The following is a 24,245-nucleotide window of genomic DNA, read 5'->3' as shown; positions in this document are numbered from 1 at the left end:
GCATGAGTCTATTTTTCAAGGGTCAGAACTGAAACCCTTTTTGAGCTCTTTTATAGAGAAAATTTATCAATGAAAAATCCTGTGGGTGCTAGGTATTTTGAATACAGATAATGGCTCTTTATAGGAGTTGTCTGTAATTATCTCTCTTCCAGTTGCAGGGGAAGGGCCACTAATCTCATGGCAAATTGAGTTCTATCTTCCTGATAGAAAAGAGAAATGTGAGACTGAATCCAGCTTGTTCCTTTTTTCAGGTAACCCAGAGCAAAATCCTGAACAAATATGTTCATTATACCACATTTTTCCCCTTCAAATTATATTTTGTCAGATATTAAGAGTACTATTCCATTTTAGTTTTCACACTCATATTTGCCTGGTCTGTAAGTTTCTTTTATTTTTAACATTTTTGAAATTTTTTTGTGTTAAATATCTCTTTTTGAAAGAGAATTTTGTTAGATCATTTTTGTTATGTTTAAAAATACAGTCTGAGGTTGTCTGGTGTTTCTCTATTATAAATATTTTAATTATTTTTATAGTAGAACATTTCTGCTGTTCCATTTGATATATTTCATTTTCTGCACTTTTCTCCTTCACCTTTTCCTTTCTTACTTTCCTCTGTATAAACAAGTTTTGTTCTTCATATTTGAAACTGTATGTTACACATGTGTACTCAAGTTTTTGCCTTTAATATAAGACCAAGGTTATGTCTAGTCACTCATTAATTTCTTAAACTTATCAATATATATATCTCCTCCTGTATTGTCTGTATTTGCATTCTGGATTGCTCTGAATTGTTAAGAATACATTTATCTCTCTCTCTCTCTCTCCCTCTCTCTCTTTTTAAGAAAACCTAAGCATAACCAAGTTATTTGATTTCCCCTACCTCCTATATCACTTAAAAAATCCCCCTGGAATTGTTTTCTTCTTCTATGACATGATATTATATACAGAAAATGATAAAGACTTCACCAAAAAACTGTTTGAACTAATAAATTCAGTAAAGTTGCAGGGTACAAATCAATATGCAAAAATCTGTTGTGTTTCTATACACTAAAAACGAACTATCAGAAAGAGAAATTAGGAAAATAATCCCATTTACAATTGCATCAAAAAGAATAAAATACCTAGGAATAAATTTAACCAAGGAGGTGAAAGACCTGTACACTGAAATCTATAAGACACTGTTGAAAGAAATTGAAGAAGACACACAAAAATGGAAAAATATTCCATGCTCATGGGCTGGAAGAATTAATATTGTTAAAATGTCCATACTATCCAAAGGAATCTACAGATTCAATGCAGCCCTATCAAAATTCCAATGGCATTTTTGGAATGAAAACAGAAATAGAACAAACAATCCTAAAATTTGTATGGAACCACAAAAGACCCCAAATAGCCAAAGCAACCTTGAAAAAGAAGAACAGAGCTAGAGACATACTACTTCCCAATTTCAAACTATACTACAAAGTTACAGTAATCAAAACAGTATGGTATGGGCATTAGAAAAGAAAAAAAACAGACACATGGATCAATGGAACAAAGTAGATATCCCAGAAATAAACCCAAGCATATTTGGTCAATTAATTTATGACAAAGGGGCTAAGAATAGACCATGAGGGAAGAAGAGTCTCTTCAATAAATGGTGTTGGGAAAACTGGACAGCCACATGCAAAAGAAGGAAACTGGACCATTATCTTACACCATACACAAAAATTAACACAAAATGAATTAAAGGCTTGAATGTAAAACCTGATGCTATAAAATTCCTAGAACAAAACATAGGCAGTAAGCCCTTGACATGGGTCTTGGCAATGATTTTTAGAATTTGACACCAAAAGCAAAGGCAACAAAAGCAAAAATAAACAAGTGAGACTACATCAAACTAAAAAGCTTCTGCACAGCAAAGGAAACCATCAACAGAATAAAAAGGCAACCTACTAAATGGGAGAAAATATTTACAAATCATATATGTGATAAGGGGTTAATATACAAAATACATAAAGAACACATACAACTCAATTTCAAAACAAAATCTGATTAAAAAATGGGCAGAAGATCTAAATAGACAGTTTTGCAAAGAAGACATACAGATAGCCAACAGTTACGTGAAAAGATGCTCAACATCACTAATCATTAGGGAAATGTAAATCAAAACCAAAATGAGATATCACCTCACATCTGTCAAAACGGCTATTATTAAAAAGACAAGAAATAACAATTGTTGGCAAGAATGTGAAGCAAAGAGAACCCTTGTGTATTGTTGGTGGGAATGTAAATTGGTGCAACCACCATGGGAAACAGTATGGAGGTTCCTCAAAGAATTAAAAATAGAACTACCATATGATCCAGCAGTTCCACTTCTGGGTATTTACTCGAAGAAAACAAAAACAGTAACTCAAAAAGATGTACGCACCCCCATGTTCATTGCAGCATATTCACAACAGCCAAGATGTGGAAGCAACCTGTAAGTGCCCACTGAGGGGTGAATAGATAAAGAAAAGGTGATATACACAAACACACACACACAATGGAATGTTGCCATTTGTGACAACATGGATGGATGTACAGGGCATTATCCTAAGTGAAATAAGTCAGACAGAGAAAGACAAATACTGTGTGAATCTAAAAAAACAGAAAAACAAAATACAAAAAAACCCCAAGCTCATAGATTTATTAGAGAACAGATTGCTGGTTGCCAGAGGAAGGGGTGGAGGGGGCCGGGGGAGGGTTTGAAAGGGGGTGTGCAAAATGGGTGAAGAGGGTCAAAAGGTACAAACCTCCAGCTGTGAAATAAATAACTCACGGGGATATGATGTTCAGCACGGTGACTATAGTTAATAACATTGTATTGCATATTTAAAAGCTGCCAAGAGAGTAGACCTTAAGAGTTCTTATCTCAAGGGGAAAAAACTTGTAACTATGTACAGTGACAGAGGTTGGCTAGATTTACTGTGGTGAACCTTTCACAATAGATACAAAAATTGAGTCATTGTGTTATACACCTGAAACTAATATAATGTTATATGTCAATTATATCTCAAAAATAAACAAACATATAAATGAATAAATGACAATGTTTGTAGGTGGCATGTTCTTTCTCTCTGGAATTTTTTTCTTTTCCCTTAAATTTCACTAAAGTACTTAACTGTGACATTCTCTTATCCCTCCTGTACACCTTGCCCTTGTCTCTCCCAATTTGAGCCCCTTTAATGTGACATTTTCATCTTTAATTTTAGACATCTTAATTATTGCTTCAGATATTTCCTTTTTCCAGTTTTCTTTTATTCTCCCTCATTCTGTACTTTCTGTTGCCTACATATTGGTATTTTTATTTTCAACATTTTCATCCACTAAATGTCTTTTTCTATTTTCCATGTTTTTTTCAGCTTTCTTCAAAGTCCATCCATCTGATCTTCTCATAACTCTCTATGTCCTGCTATTTATCCTGACTACTGAGTTCTTTATTTCTATCATTTTTATTCCTCTTTTTCCACTTGGCTCTTTGTATGATTTTTTGTTCTTTCTTCATATTGCAAACACCTTCCTTTACCTTTTAGTAAATTTACCATGCTTATTTTAAGTTTTCTCTGTATGTTTCAATTATTCTGCCTCAGATGGGTTATGTTGTTCCTCTGTGATCTTTCTTTGCTAGTAGCTGGTTATTTTGCAAGTGTCAGGTTATTTTGCCTGTTAATTCGTGTCATGGGTACCTGATGATCTGTGTGAAATCGACAATAGAAAGGGCTGAAAGACAGGGCTGAAAAACCTCCAGGTGAATATAAGGAGTTAGAAAGAGAAAAGCTCTGGAGCACAGAACTCCAGGAACTATGGAAAGTCTGCTAAGCACTCCCATTTATTTCCAACCCACCAAGCAACTCTTCTGCTCATTGTTTCACCTTTAAACACTTAGGAAGCAGTGGCCCTAACAGGAGGTAGGGCCTCCTAATCTTTTATTGCTGGGTTTAGAGGAACAGAGATGTGAATACGTGAGCATGTCTGGCCACCCTGCCAGTTTTCGTTCAGTAAGTCCCCTACATACAAATGAGTTCCATTCTGAGAGCGTGTTCGTACGTCCAATTTGTTCATAAGTCCAACAGAGTTAGCCTAGGTACCCAACTAACACAATCAGCTATGTAATACTGTACTGTAATAGGTTTATAATACTTTTCACACAAATAATACATAAAAAAAAAACCAAAAAATAAACACTTTTAATCTAACAGTACAGCACCTTGAAAAGTACAGTAGTACAGTACAGCAGCTGGCATACAGGGGCTGGCATCAAGTGAACAGGCAAGAAGAGTTATTGACTGGAGGAGGGAGAGGAGGTGGGAGATGGTAGAGCTGAAGGATCGTCAGTAATAGGAGACGGAGGGCAAGCTGCAATTTCACTCACACCTGATATTGAAGGAATGTCAATGTAATGTCTTTTACATAGCCTGAACTTAGCCTTGCTCTTGTCTGACACTGGAGGTCTAGAGTATTGCGTACGATTTCTGTTGTAAAAGAGCAGAAGCAAAGCTTAATAGGATCCTACAACCTGTATCCTCACGGCTGCCTCCTTTTCTCCTCTGCTCTGTACTTTTCACCATTACCCACCCAAAATTCCCAAACGGCCAAGGCAGACCTCAGACTCCTTGGGGGTTCTGTGGTTTTTCACTTTTCATTCCTCAAATCCAAGCTTTTCTGCAGCTTCTGTAGTTTCCTTAGGGTTGACTTTGGGGGAGGAACCAATATCCCAGGCCAGTTTGTCATCTCAACAAGAACCCATTATTTAGTGTTCTAAGCTGCATTTTGCCTACAACTCAAGTCTATATCATTAACTAACTTCAGTCTGTTCCTATTAAATGTCCTTAATTCACTGTCTCATTTATTCTTCCAACAAATATTACTGAGCATTAAGACATGCTGGCACTCTGATAGGTTCCAGGGACATAAAATGAATTAAAGCATGATACAGACCTTGAAGCATTTAGCTAACCCAGTGTAAAAGGACTTTTTGGGAACACACAATAAAAATCCTTTGAAACTACCACATTAGTTATCTGAATTACAGTGGTGATTAGAATGTATTTTGTCCCAACCCACATAACTCAAAAAGATTAATTTTAATGAGCTATTATTTCATTTTCCAGGCTTTATTTCTCATTGCTTAATTCTTTTAAAATAGCATTTCATATTATTGAGGGGAGGTTTAGTTCATCTGCTGATTGCTATACCTTCTGGGATCCCTTCTGTTCCCTAAGGCTGTGGCAAAACCCAAATTTACTAATGAACTGCCAAAAAATTCATTTCACAAATTCCTACTCATGTGCCATTACTGTAAAGGCTTTGTAGTTATTACAGTGATGAGTTTACAGCCTGGAAAGTAGGACAGCGCTGTTTCAACTAATTCATTGCCTACACTTTACACATTTTAAAGAGGAAAAAAGAGTGTGTGTGTGTGTGTGTGTGTGTGTGTGCGTGTGAGCGCGTGTGTGTGAGCAAGAGACAGAAAGAGACAGAGAAAGAGACACAGAGAATTGTATGTGTTTTCTCATTGGCACTGGACTACATTCTGCAACATGATGAAGGACTGATTAAACATTTATTTCATCCTTGCTCTTTGAACTCCCATCAGTCTATGGTAAACCCTGCCCCTTCCACCAGTCATTCATGTATTTGTTCATTCCATGAATGTAAACTTAGCACCCACTCTGTGACAGGCACTCTGAAGGTTCTGAAGATATAGCTATTGTGGTACCTTTGTAATGTATCAACTTAGCTAGGCTGAATGACATTTCCCAGAATTCCCTTTCCTGTATATTTCAGAAGAGACATTTCTTATGGGAGATTTGGAGGGTAGAAGCCAAGCAAGAGCCATTTTGAATTTCACACACATTGCCAATGATCTGCTGGCTCACCTTGTTGATGTGAGTTAGCAACTGGACCTGTAATGCTCCACCTTGCCCTGGATCTTCCTCAAGCTTCTTTGACTCATGCGCCAGGAATATGTTTCCTACATCAAAATGGGCCCTGATGCGTGCAAGACATCCACACCACCATCGTCAGAGGAAACAAGAATTGACACAGGTTTCAGTCCATCCTTGTGGGGTTCCAGCTCATGTTTGTGGGTTCCAGCCTACTCCTGATCTCCCTCAGTTTACATCCATCTTCCATTCTTGCCTGCCTGCTTATGGACTTTGAACTTCAGCATGAGACATGAAGACAAAGCCTTACAGAGAATGCTTCACCAATTTCCACATGCATAAGGTCAAATCCCAGTAGCAAATCATTTAACATTATATGGATATATCTCCTATTGGTTCTGGTTCTCTGGTTGAACCCTGACTGATATAGCTAGAAATAATATAATTTCTGCCCTAATGGAGTTTAAAATATAGATAGGGAGGAATGTCTTTTCAAAATGTTATATCACAGTTAATTCATTACATTTATGAAAAATCCTGCGAACAATAATTCAGAGTGACAGGAGATCCTTTAAGCCGGGGTCATCTGGAGAGATTCTCAGAAGGATTTTGGAGCTGAGAATGTGTTCTATTCCACCCAGATGCCCTTGGATCCCATTTGATCTCTTTTGTAAATGCCCCCTGGTTTTAGTGTACCTTTGTTTCCAGAAATAGCAACTCTTATTTGGAGGACTGCTCTTGGGCTACTGAAGCCTGCTTTGTCCCCTTGAGGAGAATGAGATGTTTAATCCATAAGACATGGTGGTCTCTAAAATTATTTGCTTCTACGATTCAAGAAAGGATCTCCCTAAACTGTCTTTTATCTGGTGCCTTTTCTTGCTCAGTGACTCTTGTGGACAGAACTAAGACAGATGATGATAAGTCATTTTTTCACTTAGAATTTAACATTCAGAAGCTATTAAACATATATTTAATGCTTTAATGAAGACCTAATTGATTTTAGGAGTGCTTATTCTACTCAATGTTCTGAAAAGTAATCTTGTCTTACCTCTTTCAAGACTACACTGCCAACCAAAAAGAAATGGCTTTTCTTCTTTATCTGAGCAAGTGGTACTTAAATCGACACAGTTCTCAATCTAAGTGTTACCATAATCTCTTCACTTCTCACCCCTCACATCACATTAGTTGCTGTCATTTAGAACATACTTCCTTTTCTTTCTCTCCAACCTATTCCCTTTTTCACACCTTTCTTTCAATCCTCTTTACTACTAGCCTCGTTGAGAACCATATCATCTCTTTCTAGCTTGTCCCAGTAGTTTCTTAACTTTTCTCCCTCCAGCCTTGCCACCTTCAATTTATCTTCTACTCCTTCTCAGCAAGAACTTGCATGCCATCAGGACAATATGAGCATCCAGCATCAATATATATCAATTTTAGTAAAACTCGCCTGAAAAATTTCATGTCCCTCTATATATCCACTATATAAAAACCTCAGTTTCTTAGCATGAAGACTAGGATTTACTTTGGCTGCTGCTCAGCTGTCCAGCTCTCCCTTCACATTCTCTTCTGTTCTTAGAAACCTGAGCCATTTACTGAACATTCTCTCTTTTTACCTCCTTGCCTTTGCATATGCTGATCTTACTACTCAGAATGTCCTGCCTTCCCTTGTCAAACTTGTATTGTCTTGTTAGTTCACACATTGCTATTTTTTTTTGAATTTTATTATTATTATTTTTTTATACAGCAGGTTCTTGTTAGTCATCCATTTTATACATATTAGTGTATACATGTCAATCCCAATCTCCCAGTTCATCCCACCACCACCACCCGCCCGCCGCCACTTTCCCCCCTTGGTGTCCACACGTTTGTTCTCTACATCTTAGTTCACATATTATTGTGTGAAGCCTCCTCTGATACCCTCGGGCACAGCAAGCTTTGGCTTTCTCTAGGCTTCTGCTATGCTCTATACCTTTAAAATAACACTCATGTCACAGAAGACACTTGTGTGTATATCCTTTTTCCAAACAGACTGTAAATCCTTGAGAGCAAGAAACTGTCTTTAATCTTTAAATTCACCAACAACATATCAGAGATAATCTTTTTTTTTTTGGTGGGGGTCGAGGGGGAGGCAAGGAATAGAGACTTTATTCAGAAAGCCAGCAGAAAGACCGCAGACTGGTGTCCCAAAGAACCATCTTCCAGAGATGATTAAAATATATTTGATGAATGACCAAAACCGTTAATATATACTGCTCTTGAGGAACTCAAAGCACTCTGGAAACAACTTCTGCTCTACTACAAGGTATGTTAACAAATAGGAAATGATCTCTCTACTGTCCCCAGAGACTTAGCTCTGCCCCCGCCAAACTCTCATCACCCACTCAACAAAATAAATTCCCTTCAGTTACCCACACTTTCCTTTCTTTGAATGAAACTGAAGTTACTCACACTTTTACTTTGAGGATCTCACCTGCTCCCACACTAAACATCCCCCAAGCAATTAATCATGTTAATCCTTTCAACCAAAGAAGAGTTCCGGAAAATACAATTTCCTCTATCTAATTATACTTGCTGTAATACCCTAGTGTCCTTTATAGAGAGATGCTCTGGACAACCGCCCAAGTAGCTGCCCGTGAAGCTGACCCTGGATCTGATAATGTCTCGAATGTTCAATAATAGGCTCCCATCAAAAATACCCTATGGTGTATTCAAGAACTTTGAGGAAATGGGCAAAACTTACACTATTTCTAGTGAGGCCTCTAGTGTAACAAATCACACTGAGCAAATTTTTCACTTACATCTGATTCAGCAGCAATAACATTGACTAGGTGGTGGTTAATTGTAACATGGGTGAAGTTATATAGAGAACATGAATTTTCTTTGTCCCTAGGCCAGTGTTTCTTAAGTTTTATTTCAAGTCCTTTCATCTCTTTGGATACCTAGCCACTGTCACGGTCTTCTTATTGCAAAATCTTTTTGCAGAGTTTTCATATTGTAATAAATGTTACTTAGATGTATGTCAACGTCACCTGTACAATGATTTTGCAGTAAGAATTTCAGATGTTAGCATCTTTCTTTTGAGTCTAATAAGAGACCCATTATTATTAAAGAGTCACTTGAACTTACTGGTACATAAAAATGACACCAACTACCTGAAATCTTCCTTGGTGTAGAGATACAATTACTAAAAAAAAAAAAAAAAAGCGCTAAAGCAATGTTGAGTGTCTTAAATTGCTTCATTTATTTTAGGTTGTGTCTACAAGGGCAAATATAATGGGGCACTGCACAGTTATTTAGAGAACTTGAGCATTATAGATTGGAAAAAATATGATTAATTATTATTATAGTTTCTCTTTTCCTCCAAAAATGAGTTGCTTTGAATGACCCGTGTAATTGCATTATCCGTTTACTTCTTTGGTTTTTTAGATAAACAATTTCTTGAGGGTAAAACCCATTTCCACATTTCTTTTGTACAATTTACATATCCAAGCTTGGGACTTTGCATTTTTAGAGGTTCTAGCTGACAAACACACCAAGTCTTATATTATTAGCAAAAACTGAATAGGCAATGCTCTAAGAAATCAAAATATTTCCAAACTGCCACTACTTATCTGAATGTCTCCATTTTAATGTTTTTTGTTCTCTAAATAGAGAATAGTAGTAAATTTATGAATTAGGATCTTGGCTACAGGTCTAAAATGAACAATATTTACTTACTAGCTTAAGTGTCTGTTTTCAGAGCAACTGTCATTACGTAAAAATTTTGAATAAAGGTGGTCCTTCTAATAAGCACAGTTAAATAGCAAGCACATTAATTGTGTGTATGTTTCCTCTAAAGAAAAACTAAAATGAAATGAAGGAGTCTTCAGAACAAAGAAGCAAATGACAGATGTAAAAAGAAGGGTACCATGACTTCATTCTAATTAATGACTTTGACAATCATTACTTGCTGTCGAGGGGCATTAGTCAAGGTTCAGTCTTTAGCTAGGCATTCAGCACTCAATATCATACAGCCAAAGTGAAGAACTTCTCCATGTCAATTATCTATTACAAACAAACTATCAAGTCACTCTGAAATAGTTAAACAAATCTATACATTGATATTTGGGTATCTTTTTATGCTACATTGAACTGACTTGAGGTTTATGCAGTGTTAACTTCTGTGCAGTTATTTCTGAGATCTTATAATTGAGAAACTCTCAAAGGAGACAAAGATTCTGATGTACTGCAGAAATGCTGGGTATTCCTATCAAAATAGTGAAAAAACAGAGAAGTGTACTTCCAGTGCCACAAATTAAGGATGTTTTTAAATCTTCCATTTCATTAAACTGCATGGCTGGATAGGAGAGTCTTGCTAAAATATTGTGATTAACACAAAGGAAGCTTAACAGACAATGCTATTATAGGTGAAAGACTGCTAATTGCCATCTCCCCAATAACTTATTGATTTTAATCAAATCTTCCTAGAGCAGCATGCCAGTGGCGAATGGATAACTAGATAGAGGGAAAACACAATAGAAGGAGTAATATGGAAGAAATTATTCATGTTTGATTTGTATAAAATTGAACAAATATTCTTGATCAGCATTTATACAAATATAGATTCGTCGGGAAGGTGCTATCTAAATTGCTTCTCTTACAGTGTATTGAAAATTATCATAACTGTTAGCATTTTTAATTATTTTGATCTGCTGAAAATAGATTAAACTGAATGGGAAATTGGCTTATTAAGGCTTATATATTTGAGTTAACATGAAATGTTCTCAGCCACTGTGGCTTGAGAATCTTTTAGTCTAAAAGACATTCTCTGTCTCTAGTTGACAACAGGGGGAGGGCCGCTGGACTGAAGTCTCAGAATGTAAAGTTGTGTTTTGAGGTGGGTGTAAGTAAAAACCTTCTTATTCCCATCACTTCATTAGCAGAATTTAACCACATCTGGTAATGGTAATATTTGATAAATGAACAACTGGTCTGTTTGAGAAACAGAACTGAGTTTTCACATGGAAAAAAAAAAAAAAATCCTGCTAGACTAAACTTAACACTTAAAAGAAAATGGAGAACCCTTGAAATGCATCTTGCTTTACAGGAGTAGTTTCTCAGTGTGAGATTCAATATAGTGTGAAACATTGAAGAACTCACACTTGGGTCATTCACAGCTGATAGAAAAGGAATACAATGCTGAGTTGTAGCTGTCATCTCTAGGCAAGTCCCATGGAATTCCACTGTCTTTGGAGAATGTCTTATTCACCAAATTGGTAATACTGGACCCAAAGGCAAATTTCAAATATGAGCATGACAACACTTTTTTAAAAAGAGTATTTAAGTAGTTTCTCTTTTAAATCAAGTCCACAGCATAAAGATTTCAGTTACAAAATTATCTCCTTCAACATCTATTCTAGAACTAAGCATTCAATAGCTTAGTGAAGGATCTGTCAACTTCAACAATATTGACATTTTGGGTCTGGATAATTCTCTGCTGTGGAGGCTGTTTTGTACATTGCAGGATGTTCGGCAGCATCCCCGGCCTCCATCCACTAGATGCCAGTAGTACTTTCTCCCCACCTTGGACAACCAAAAATGACTCCGGATACTGCCAAATGTCTCCTGGTAGGTAAAACTGCTCCTGATTGAGAACCACTGGATTAGTAGAAAGGGATGTTTTAGTTCTCTTGATAATGAGGCATCCCAAATTATTCTGTAGAAAATTTCCATTTCACTGTAAAAATGCATGAACAGAACAATGAATTTTGCATTATAGATCTGAAGTCTGAAAAGCTGCTGATTAAGTATACTGTATTCACAAAACACCTGCACCTAGGTCAACATTTTAAAATCATGAGATTAACTGACTATGAGAAACAGGTAATAGAAATTAATCACAATGGTAGTTTGAAAGGCAAGAAAGTGTCATGACCATAAGATGCTACCTTCTGTTTAAGGTTTTAGGGAAATACAGTATAGTCCAACAATAGCAAATAGTTTGGAAGCAGTTGCCAACTCCAGCTGATTGGTAGCGGCTGATGGGAGCCCTGCATTGAGAACGATGAGAACGATTCTGATGATGCGTCCAGGCTCAGTGGGAAAGAGGGCTGTGATGGATTAACGAGGTCTGCCTTGGACAACGCGAAGGGGAATGATAGCACATATTTCACACACTGGCTCGTTCCTTTCTAGTCATTTTAACCAACTTGCTCTCCAGATTATTTTGAGTACCTGATGAGACTGTGGTATGCTGTTGTTTTTGTGTTGCATAAGTAAATACATAAAAGAAAAAAACTGAATGAAATAAAGATTACTTTTAAGTATCGATGAAGCATCTCCTCTTCCTTAGGCACTATTTCTGGCTGTGTGGACAGGCTATGGAACAATGATAAAAAGATAAGTCTTTTATATCAAAACGAATGGTGTAGTGGTCTGCTCTCCAGTGGGGGGGGGGGGGAAGCCATTCTCGTAATTTAAAAACAGTCACACAGACTATTGAGTTCCTAGGAACATATCGTTTCTTCTAAAATCTGTACAGTTCTTTTTTAGTATTCTTCTAGTATTTCTCTCACTTTCTGAGTTGCGAAGAATAAATATCAGGCCAATTTCCCTTTTTATCTAGATGGTGGTATGGATTTAGACTTTGGGAAGGCTTTTAAGGAGAGGACAAGGCCACTTTTCTACTTCTTTAGGGGTAACAATGGCTATGCATATGATAATTCTTGTGGAATGCATACAGGAAGTAGTCAGCCATGCAAAAGGACTTATCAATGATCCTTTGGGAGGTTCCCCTCCAAATAACACTGTGTGTCATTATTATTTCTCCCATAAAATTAAATAAGGGATAACCAAATAGTTGTAAACAACTCCTTTAGATTAATACTAGGTACGTAATAATCATAATAATTCACGAAATGATTTTCTACTTACAAACCATTCCTTTTCTTAACCTTCCCATTGCTATGGCTAGGACTAGCAGATGTTAGATTAGTAGCCAGTGTTCATAAAAGAGAAAAGTTTTAATCACTGTTCCTCAGCTGTTACACATATAATGAGAATCGAATTAATAAACTATTCTGAGATGAGGATTCTAGGCTCCCTGACCAATGGAATGACTCTAAGGTAACCCAACTTTGAAGGGCCCAGTCAAGTTTGTATCTTGGCACAAAAAAGAGCAAATAACATATGAATAAGTAAAACCACAGAGATTAAATCCTTAACTGCTAAGGGTCTGCTATAGATAGGGGTTGACATAAAACTTCGTTGATTTCTGTTTATCAGGGTTGATTTAATTTCCCTGGTAAAAGTAAAACAAAATCTTAAACAGAGTAATGTGAACCCAAGCTTCCTGCCAGGCCCTAAGGCCAGGAAAACCTGATTCAGTGCAGAGATTAGGCTTTATGGGCTGGGTTTTTAGATTGTCAAAGGGCTATTAACTCAAAGCAGGTTAAAGCCTTGGGAATTGACTTGCATCTGGATCATAAAAGGGTGAGAATAGCCCCTTGCCTCCCCAGACAGAGGCAAGTTGGGCTTCTAAAGGTAAAGGCCGAAAAAGTTCACTGGGAAACGCGATTGGCCAGTTTAAAGTCAGTGGCTTATCAGTTCAAGGTGGAATGGTTGTAGAGGAGTTCAGCACAGAACAATCACTAACCCTCAAGTCCATCAGCTGTGTAGTTTCAAGTTGACTATGAAGCTGTTTCTGCCCACTCTGACCAATTCTTTGAGAAGCAGTTGTTTTACTTCCTCCTTGCCCTGTCCTTATCACTTGCTATTTTACACCCTTAAGGCTCAGGGTCATGTAAAGATCAAGTTTGACTGCATAAGTTCAAGAAGCTTGGGAAATATCCTTTATCATCCTCATGTTAATTTGATATCTGCAGCAGCTTCAAAAGAAAGTATATACTTTACAGAGAAAGAAAAAAATGTACTTTACACTTAGTGGGAAAAACATTAGTAACAGAGAATGATTTCTTTCATTTGGAGTATGCTGGCAAGTTGTTTGGGTATCCAGGAAACATAGAAAGGGTTAAAACCCAGTAGAAAAAGACAGAGCAGGCTCAAGAGAACCACATGGGTTCCTTGGTCAAACATCATGTGGTGCACAACGGGCTTCTCTGCAATTTAGTGCCAAAAATTAATCTGAAATAAAGTCAAGGACAGAGCCACTGAGGGATTTTTTAGAGTATATTTAGATGCACACTGCAGTTGAACTAATGTTGGGTAAATGAGGGAGTAAAACAAATTACACAATTCGTTATCAGCTCGAAAGCTTTGGAGAGAGAAGACTCCCATTTGAAAGAAAACTTTGCGGCTTTTCCTTCCACAGGAAACATGTTTCATGTCATCCAGACACTAAGTAGATTTCTTTCACAAAAACTGTTACATTATCTGGGTAAACATGTCAATCAAAGACTACAACTAGCAATTTTCAGCAATGATGCTAGATTTAGCATCTAGAGAGCAAGATTCCAGTGGGAAATAGTGTTTTTATTTACCTCTTTGTTACTAGAACAATTTAAAAATTTTTTCATATAAAGAGCTTTGAAAAGAGAGTATTTATGTTATAACCAAAACAAGTCTTTAAAACTTTGAGGTCTTTTTACTGGATTGCTTTCTTTTTCAATTTAAGAAATGATTTCTCCAAAACACTATTTACAAAACTTTTGAGGGTATCTCAGAACAAACACTTTTTCTTATAATGAAGCTTTAGGAGAGTGATGACATGGTATCTTGTTCTGCTTGCATGTTAGAGGTTTAATCATTACTTATTAATTTTCCTATTTTCATGAGATTTTCTCAAACTTAATATTCTATTAAGGTAGCATCTGTTAGAGGAATTATCTTGGTTTTTTAAAGCAAATTCTAGCTGATTACCATGAATCTACATAATTAGAATTAGGTCTAATTATGTAGTGTAAATACATGTAATATATTTATAACATATAATGACATAATTATGATTCACAATAATGTTGAAAAACTCCTCCTTAAAATTAGTAAGAAAAATATGCTGCTCAACCCCTCCAAAATTTATTAGCAATTTTACAATGTATGTTTTTCTGTAGCTTCTAGAATAGAACTTGGTAAGAAAATATAATTTAAAATAAATATATTTTTAAGTTATTGCCCTAAAAGAACACCACCAAACATTCATTAGATTTCAAAACTATAAACATATTGCAACCTCTTTAAGAAGAGCACATCTTAACAATAACCACACATTTCCAATGCATCCTGAACCAAATTCTGAACATTTAGAATGTCTAGCAAGAGTTAATACAATACAGTCCTAACGTGTCTTACAAGTCACTGATCAAAATGATAGAAAATGTAACAAATTATGGTGAATTTGTATCTATATACTAACCAGAAACAGGATGATAAAAGCTGGGGGGTACACCTATGCACTTAATACACTATATTAAGTACAACATACATTTCAAAATGTTGGACACAACTCTTCATTTAATTTGTAAAGGTGAATGATATATTTGATACATTATAAGAAGATCAGCAATTTTTTTCTTTTCTGTAAAGAATCAGATAGCGAATATTTTAAGTTAAGAGGGCTAGATGGGCTCTATTACAGGTATTCAACTCTGCTGCTGGAGCTCTAGAGAAGCCATATACTAAAAGGAATGAACGTGGCTCTGTTCCAATAGAACTTTACTTACAAAAACAGGCAGCTGCTGGATTTGGCCTGGGAGGGGAGTGTAGTATACCTAGCCCAGCAGTGTACTTAGGGGCTGAAAGAATGGATTCTGGAGTTTGTCCTCTCTGTTTGTATCTTGCTTTCACCATGTAGTAACTTTGTGACCTCAGCTAACTTACTTTAGTTTTCTTGTTTGTAAAATGGCAGGAATAACTATTTCCTATCTCACAAGGTTGTTGTGAGGATAAAAATGAAATAATTTATGCAAAGCACTTACTATAATAGAGTATGTCTTCTTTGTAGGAGGAATAAATCGGTGTTTACAGATATATAGCATGTATATGTAAAATATTTGGTATTCAACATTAGTTTTCAAATTTTGATAGCATAATTTTGCACATGTTGATGTTTCAGAAGCATTGGTTTAGTTGTTGAAGCAAATTATCCATACTGATAAATTATTTTTCCAAAATGGAAAAGAACATTATGTCCTAATGAGTCTGATCTTATACATAAGGCATAAACTATAAAAATATACTAAATAAATTATGTATACTTAGATGTATACTTTATATATACATACCATATACCACATAAAGAAAGCATATGATTATGTATTCATGCATATTCAATCAACAAATAATTGTTCAATGACTAATATGCATACTCATTATGCTAGGCAATGGTTAACCTCTGCTTTCTTGCTTTTTTTTTTTTATGTGGTGAGAGATGCAAACAGCAAACAATTAAAATTCAGTGTAATAAACTATTCTAATACGGTACACATGTTATATTTTTTAATAAGATTTTACGGGAAATTCTATAAAATTCTTCTTGGCAAATCATGGAGCATTTCTTAAAAGATTTTCATGAATATGTCTCACCACTAAAAATGCAAGCCTTTTAAGGACAGAGCCTGTGTTGACATATATAGTATTTCCTAGCATGCTTCCTGTATTTTTATCACACCCTGTTTGTCAAATAAACATTTTTGAATAAATTAATCTTGTTACTAAGTAGGTAAGGTAGTAACAATGAATACACCTAGCTTTTCTTAAGTTCATAAAATCAATAGTTCAGGCAGTTATGAGGGTGAGCACCTTATAAATTAAAAATGCAAATTTTATCTGTTACCTGTCCTTTTAAAAAGCTGTGATGAATTACTATATAATGCTGGGGGGGAAAAAATGAGCTAATAAATAATTGATAAGTAGTCCACACAATGATCAACCAACTAAAGAGTAGAGAGTGTATCAACAGTAGAGTGGTACTAGCTTGAGGTCAAGAGCTCCAACTTCGAAGACCAACTGTCAAAAAATGACTTGGCTAAGCTTTGGCAAATCAATTGTCCCTACATCTTGGTTTTGTCATCTATAAAATAAGGGAGCTTTATGGATTCTCAAAATAGTGGGACCTATCAGCCATCAGAATCCCCAGCTTCCTCCCTGAGATCCTGATATGTCTGTCTGTGGGTTAAGTGTGGGGAAGAGATAGAAGGCATGATGTTGGGTCCAGGGGTTCATAGTGACCCTCTTGATGGGTCACTGTTACTGATGGCAAGTATGCCTTAGGGACCAGAAAGGTGAGAAACAGAGAACTAGATCATCCCTCAGATCCCTTTCAGCTGTGAAGTGGAGGAAATTCCAGGGTCTTTTCCCAGCCCATATTTCCTCTGGACCTTTTTCTCCTCATCTTGCTCTTTTAGCCCTGAGTCTGGAGTCCTGTTGTGTATCCACATCTATTCCAGTAGGTTCAGTCTTGCCTTTAGCTGTTTTAGGCAGATTTTATGACCTATAAGCACTTGTGATCTTTTAACTCCTTATCAAACTTCCCCTTCCCTTTATCCCACTCTCTGATGTTTATGCTTGGGGACTCACACTTATCTGAGAAGCCATTTCCACCTAAAGTGTCACATTAAAGTTTAGCATAAAGTGTTGGCCAGCTCAGATGATCCCCCTGCATTTCCACAGCAGCCTTCACATTATAAAAATGAGTACAAACTATTATGTATAAAATAAGCTACAAGGATACACTGTACAACATTGGGAATTATCACCAATATTTTATAATTACTATACATGGAGTATAGCCTTTAAGAATTGTGAATCACTATGTAGTACTCCTGTAACTTATATAATATTGTATGCCAACTATACTTCAATAAAATAAATGAGTAATAAATAAATGAGGAATTTATATACTTAGTATGTTGGGGAAGGAAGTTGGAAAGATATTTTAAGGAAGTGGGATCATTTATCTATTCAATGTTTAAACTCTGAAATTCCTCTAGTAGAAAATTTTTTAGTTTGGGAGGCTGGTCTCCTCATCTAATGCGGATGCTGTTTGTACACTTGTTGAAGTATCCTTAGACCTTGCCATTCAGAGTATGTCCTGGTGACCAGCAGCAGTGACACTGTTGGAAATGCAGAATCTTGGGCCCCATCCTAGTCCTACTAAACCAGAATCTGCATTTTAACAAGAGCCCCTGCTGATGATACTTAGAAACATTAACATTTAAGAAGTAGTGTGTCACATAGATGAAAGCCTTAGTAATCATGTCTTTCCAAAGAAGAGGATGGGGTAGATAACATCAAATCACATTAGCTGAATTTCATAGATGGATACACAGCCACTTCAGTCAATGCTATGTCCCCTGGGCTTTGGGAGAATTCTTTACCATCCATATACCACTGGGTCAACGGAATATACCAAACCAAACCAAACCAAACAAACAAACAAACAAACAAAACCAACCACACAGTTTGTAACCTGTACCTGGCTGCTTATACATTAAACCTACTTTCAGTACTTGCCTATTTACCTACATACCCATGTTTCCTAGGGAGGTTTAGGCCACTGTAGGTAGTTTTTATCCATTTTCCTTTCTTCTCATCCCCAACATCCCGACACCCTAGTACCTAGTACTAATATGGCACAGACAGATCACATACTTGATGCTAAAGAAAAGTTTGCTAAAGAATCAATAAAGACAAGTCTACTATAAAAGATATTTTACTCACAGGAAATAGGGTAAGGCAAAGACACACACTTCACTGATATAGAGCAGGGGATGGCAAACTATAGCTGTCCACCTGCTTTTGTAAATAATGTTTTATTGGCGCACAATCATACTTACATGCTTACATATTATTTAGGTATGGCTGCTTTTGCATTACAATGGTACACTTGAGTAGCTGTGACAGAAACTTGATGATAGCCCATAATGACTAAAATATGTACTATCTGGCCATTTACAGAAAGTACACCCAACCCTGTCACAAAAAGCTTGGGATTGGGTCCTTAAAGCCCTCCACGCTCGCTTATACATGGTACCACTGCTGACCTCCATGGGCTGGTTAACTCTGAAAGAATAGCCTAAATTGCACAAGGCCAGGAATTACTTGAGGAATGAAAAGGCCTTTCAGGAGAAGCAAAAGAAACCAGCAGTGGGTCTCCTTCCTGGTCTTTCAAGCCCTGGCTCCCTTTCATAGAACATTTAATACAATTTTGAGTAGGACCAAAGTTTAACTTATACTTTGATGATCAAAACACACTTTGCTCCGCCTTCTCGTTTAAACTATGTGTAATTGAGTAAATCTGGAAAAGCATTCATGCAACTTGTTCTGTTAACCTTAAAATCCCCCCATCTCCTCACTGTTCTGCCTTCCTGTGTGTGCCCACATATCTTCTGAAGCCCCAGAGGGAAGGAAAAACCCTCTGTGGGACTTCTCCCGCAAGCTCTGCTTAAATTAGACTCTGTACTCTTAACAGTCATTCAAAATGCCTTGTACCATCTCACAAGGCAAAACCTCCTAATATTTCACTGACATTTGAGACCTTTGTCCCCTTCAACATAATTGAAATTTATTTTACATTTTCTTACCTTTGTACACACTGCCCAATGATCACTCATGTATCACTCAGGGTTTGATCAGAAGAGTGGATATATAATATCCAATATTTAATAAAATGTGTTTGTGACACTTCACCTCATATTTTAGTACTTAAGTTATCATCATCATCATCATTATTATTGCTATTTGTTTGCTTTGAATACACTGCTACTTCAGCCTGAGGATTCCCCAAATGCACTTCCCCAGACTTTCCTCTTTCGTTGAAGGAGACATTTGCATTTGTCAACCGGATGGAGACAGTAGGATAAGTAAGAGCCAAGCTCACTCCTCTACATCAACTCACTGCCTCTTCTTTCTTTCTTTCTTTCTTTTTGGCTGCATTGGGTCTTCGTTGCTCCGCGCAGGCTTTCTCTAGTTGCGGCAGTCAGGGGCCACTCTTTGTTGCAGTGTGCAGCCTTCTCAGTGCAGTGGCTTCTCTTGTTGCAGAGCATGGGCTCTAGTCGTGCGGGCTTCAGTAGTTGTAGCACGCAGGCTCAGCAGTTGTGGCTCGCGGGCTCAGCAGTTGTGGCTCGTGGGCTCTAGAGCGAAGTAGTTGTGGTGCACAAGCTTAGTTGCTCCGTGGCATGTGGGATCTTCCCGGACCAGGGATCGAACCCATGTCCCCTGCACTGGCAGGCGGATTCTTAACCACTACGCCACCAGGGAAGCCCAACTCACTGCCTCTTATCTCTGCCTTTCTTCTCTGAGAGCTAGGATGAGGATCATGGTCCTGGTACCACAGTAAGTTTCCAACCCTAGGAGGATACATCACTAGTATAACTGGCTCAGAGCCAGCTTTTGGACCTTGTTGCTTCAACCTGCCCAGATTTGAAATGTCCTGAGAAAGGACATTCTAAATATAAACTCTTAGGCTTTATGAGTCATGTGCCTTTCTGTGTCAAGGCTGTGCTAAAGAGAGAAAGAGCATTACATGGATTCCAATTAATGTTGCCAATGTTTACGTAACTCTTTGTGAGTCATTTTAGTTATTTTAAATGTATATGAACAGATCAAATTTAAAGATGTCAGTGGATCTGAACTCAGTTACTTCCTATTGCCTACTGGCCTGAGCCAATTTGGTTATTCACCATTGTTAGACTGACATGTGAGCTACAGACCTCCTTCTTATACACTCAATAATAGGCCACAGTGAAAAAAAGTGTCAGGGCAAATTTAGCCCAACAGGCATTTAGTAGCATGCAGGCACAGGGAAATCATATATCCGAATGCCAGGTCTCCATCCTTCTAGGTGCTCCAAGACTGCCTTGCATAAACTGTATCATTAAGGCAGGTGCTTTTAGAAGGATGTGGCTAACCACAGAGTTAGAAGACCTAACTAATCAGTAGCCTAGTAACCTGAGAACACAGACTCCTGTTTTCTCTCAATTCTTAATTTCCTGCAAGAGCAGGAAGACCTCTACTATATTTTATCAATGCACTTGTCTTGAACATCACAGATTTCCCAATGACATCTTCTTACTAACATTTCTTTTGTTATTTAACAAAACTCCAGGGTTGTTCACAGATAAAGATAGCTGTTCCTGTAATAGCTGCCTCTGGAAAGTGGCCTTTCATGTGGAATGTGTAGACCTGATTAGGGGAACTAACCACTCCCGGGTCCTATAGTCAAAGGAACACAAACATACGTACACACCGTCTGTGCTGAATTTTTTTTCAGTGTTAGGTACAGTCTAGATAACATTTCCAGTGTTCTCACCTCCACTGATTTGACATCCATTCATTTGTTCATTCAAACAAGCATGCATTACACTCAAGCCCTGTACAACACACTGGGGTTATAGAGATGAATGACAGAGCCTTGCCCTTTAAACGTCCTATAGTAGGGCTTCACTACTCAAACAGTAGTCCATAGACCAGCAGCATCAGCACCATCTGAGATCTTGTTAGAAATGCAGACTCTCAGGTCCTAGCCCAAATCTTCTGAAATCAGTTATATCTTAATTAGATGCCCCCTATGCATGACAATGTTTCAGATGCATGGTCTAGCATGGAGAGGTCCTCAGATATTAGAGTGCATCCAAGTCACCTGGTGTGTGTGTGGGGGGGCGGGTGGTGCTTGTTAAAGATTGCATATTTCCAAGCCTCCTTTCTTTAGAGTGGGATAGGGCCCACTAATCTGCCGTTTAACGAGAGTAGGCAGTCGTTTTTGCAGGGGTCCTGAGAAGTTTTTGAAAAATACCAGACAGTTGGAGGGTAATAAGAGCAATTTGGAGGCAAGAGGTGATGGGGGAGGGTAGAGGAGTCAATATTGAAATGAGAGTATCTCAAGTTTAAAACTACTGTGCTTTGGTGTTGCCGGCACTGAATACTTTCTTTTTTGGGTCTGAATGGAACAGACAGCTATCCTAATTGCTGCTCCAGCTCAGAAGAGTCAGAGACTTGAATATCTAGTGCTGCAAGAGGTCTTTTTCATACCTAATGCATACCAAATAATTTAGGCCATTTCCGTGTCTAATAAAATGGATTTTTGACAGAAACAAGGAGGTCTAAACATTAGTCATTTCTGAGTGCTAATCACAAAGTAGTAAGACACTTGTTCATTATTATTAAGCATTTCATTCACTTAGCATTTTTCTAAAGTAAACTGCTTTGCATTCGTGTGAAGGGAGGGTGAGAGAGTGTGTCTGCTCTAACAGGGTCTATGAGTTCATCCTCTCAAGCCTAACAAATGAATTGCATCCCTATTTTTTTTTTTAACAGATAAACCAAAGAGAAACGTTAATGACATGCCCAAGAGCAGCTTTATGTAACCAGGGTTGAGCTACTGCCTTCCAATTCTATCTCTAGTCTTAGTTTTGGGAACCAAGTTAACAAGGAAAAGGTTTTCAGGTAACCTAGATTGCTGCTTTTATAAGTGCTTATTATAGCTGTAGTGAAATAAAAAGAAGTGCCGAGTGGGAGGAACACATTATCACCCATAAAAATGAGTAAGAAAGGAATCACTTTAGGCCTGCTCGTTGGATAGGAAGTGAAAAGCCCCATCAGAAGTGCAGGTCTAAAAATCTGCTGATTTGCAGGCCATCACAGAGGTAGAGAGAGGGAGTTCTCCCTGGAAGACAAGATCTGGTTTGAGGTGGCTGCCTGGGTGACTCTGCATCTTTAGTAGTGTTGAAAAGGATTTTGGCTCAGCAGTTCCTTTTCAAAGGATTTATCCTGCAGAAATACACAGACAAGAGTGCAAAGCTGCATCTAGAGGGGTGTTTATCACAGTTTTACTTGCACTGGTAAATAACTGGAAACCACACAAATATAGATTGATAAAAGTTCTGGGTGGAATACTATACAGCCATTAAAAAGAAAAATCTAGATTGTTTTTATGAAAGTATGCCTAATTAACTAAGCAAAAAAGCAAGCTGCAGAACCATAATATATAAAAACTTAGTATGTGAACAAGAAATAAAACCTCAAAGAATATACAACAAAACATCCACAAGAGCTATCTCTGAGTTAGGTAGAATCATGGGCAATTTTCATACTGAAAATTGTATACTTTTGTATTAACTTATTTAACAATTATGTATTATTTTGAACATCAGAAAACAAAAAAGATGTTGTAAAGTATCCTGAGAGATTATAGTCCTATCCTATTTATTCCAATCCCTCTTTTCTTTTTTTTTTTTTTTTTTAAACAGATGAGCAATCTGGGCTCATCTGTAAAAAAGATGACTGGCCTGAATTCCACAAGCAAGTTAATTGTTCAGAAAACCACATACATTGCCGAAACCTGCTGGAAACTTCAAAAGAGCAAAAACCTGCCTGGCTGGTTTCTGAATCTTTGCTGGCAAGGACTTTCAGAGTCTCCTGTGTTGTGATGGGGAGCAGGAGGAAGCAGGGAGATCAATACCAACAGAAGAGAAAGCTTAGCCAGAGATCTAGAAGGGAGAAACTCTGCTGTGCTTGTTTTCTCTCAAATTAATAATCTGGCAGCTAATTTTTGAACTAACTATAATTCGTGTGTGGCACCTTCTGTCAAAGCTGTCGACGCAGAGCTGCTTGCATTTCACACTGGCTTGCGAGCTGGAAGGGCGGGCACTGTGCCAGGGGCTCACCCCACTAACCCAGGCTGCCATCAACTTGTGCTCTTTGGCTGAAGCCATCGCGTGATTCCCTGAGCAGATGCAGGTACCTATTTATAAACGTGATTTCTATTGAAGGAGACAAGGGACCCCCACCCCACCTCCACCCCTACACCTCACCTCTTCTCTAGTAGATACAACCAAAGTTCCAAATCTCAGAGAAGAGTTCATTAAGAATGAGGTTAAGGTATCTAGAAGCCAGGGTATTTAGTCATTCTGTACTATCAGCTAGTTATGGGATTTTTGGATAAAGGATTGGAGGTATTCACGTAGCTTCCTCGCTTATCAAATGTCAGTAAAAATACTTACTTGTTTACTTGCCCTGTAAACACTAAATGAAATATTAGGTTTTCAGGTAGAGCTTTCATGTTTTGGTACTGAGATATTTTGTGAATTAAACTGAAAATTCCAACACTTCAACCTCAACGGCCTTTTCATAGGACACTATTCATACAACTTAAGTATGAGCTTGACCAATAGTCTTTCTGTCTTCTCTGCCAGTAGAACCCTGTTATTTTGCTGTATGCTCTGAGTGGGGGGCATGTCTTCAAGGGAGGGAGTCCTGGCCCTAGAGGATAATAGGGAATTTGTCTGATCTAGTCATGTGACCTCCCCATCTTGCTAACAATTCCTTTAAACATGAAATACCATCTCTTCCAGCTGACTGATGGGAATCTTCTCAAGGCTTCTAGGAAGTGTTTTCCCTCATCTTATA

This window comes from Eschrichtius robustus, chromosome 2, assembly GCF_028021215.1.
Source record: "Eschrichtius robustus isolate mEscRob2 chromosome 2, mEscRob2.pri, whole genome shotgun sequence".
Taxonomy (NCBI): domain Eukaryota; kingdom Metazoa; phylum Chordata; class Mammalia; order Artiodactyla; family Eschrichtiidae; genus Eschrichtius; species Eschrichtius robustus.
The sequence above is the reverse complement of the archived record's forward strand: the minus strand, read 5'-3'. Positions refer to the sequence as shown.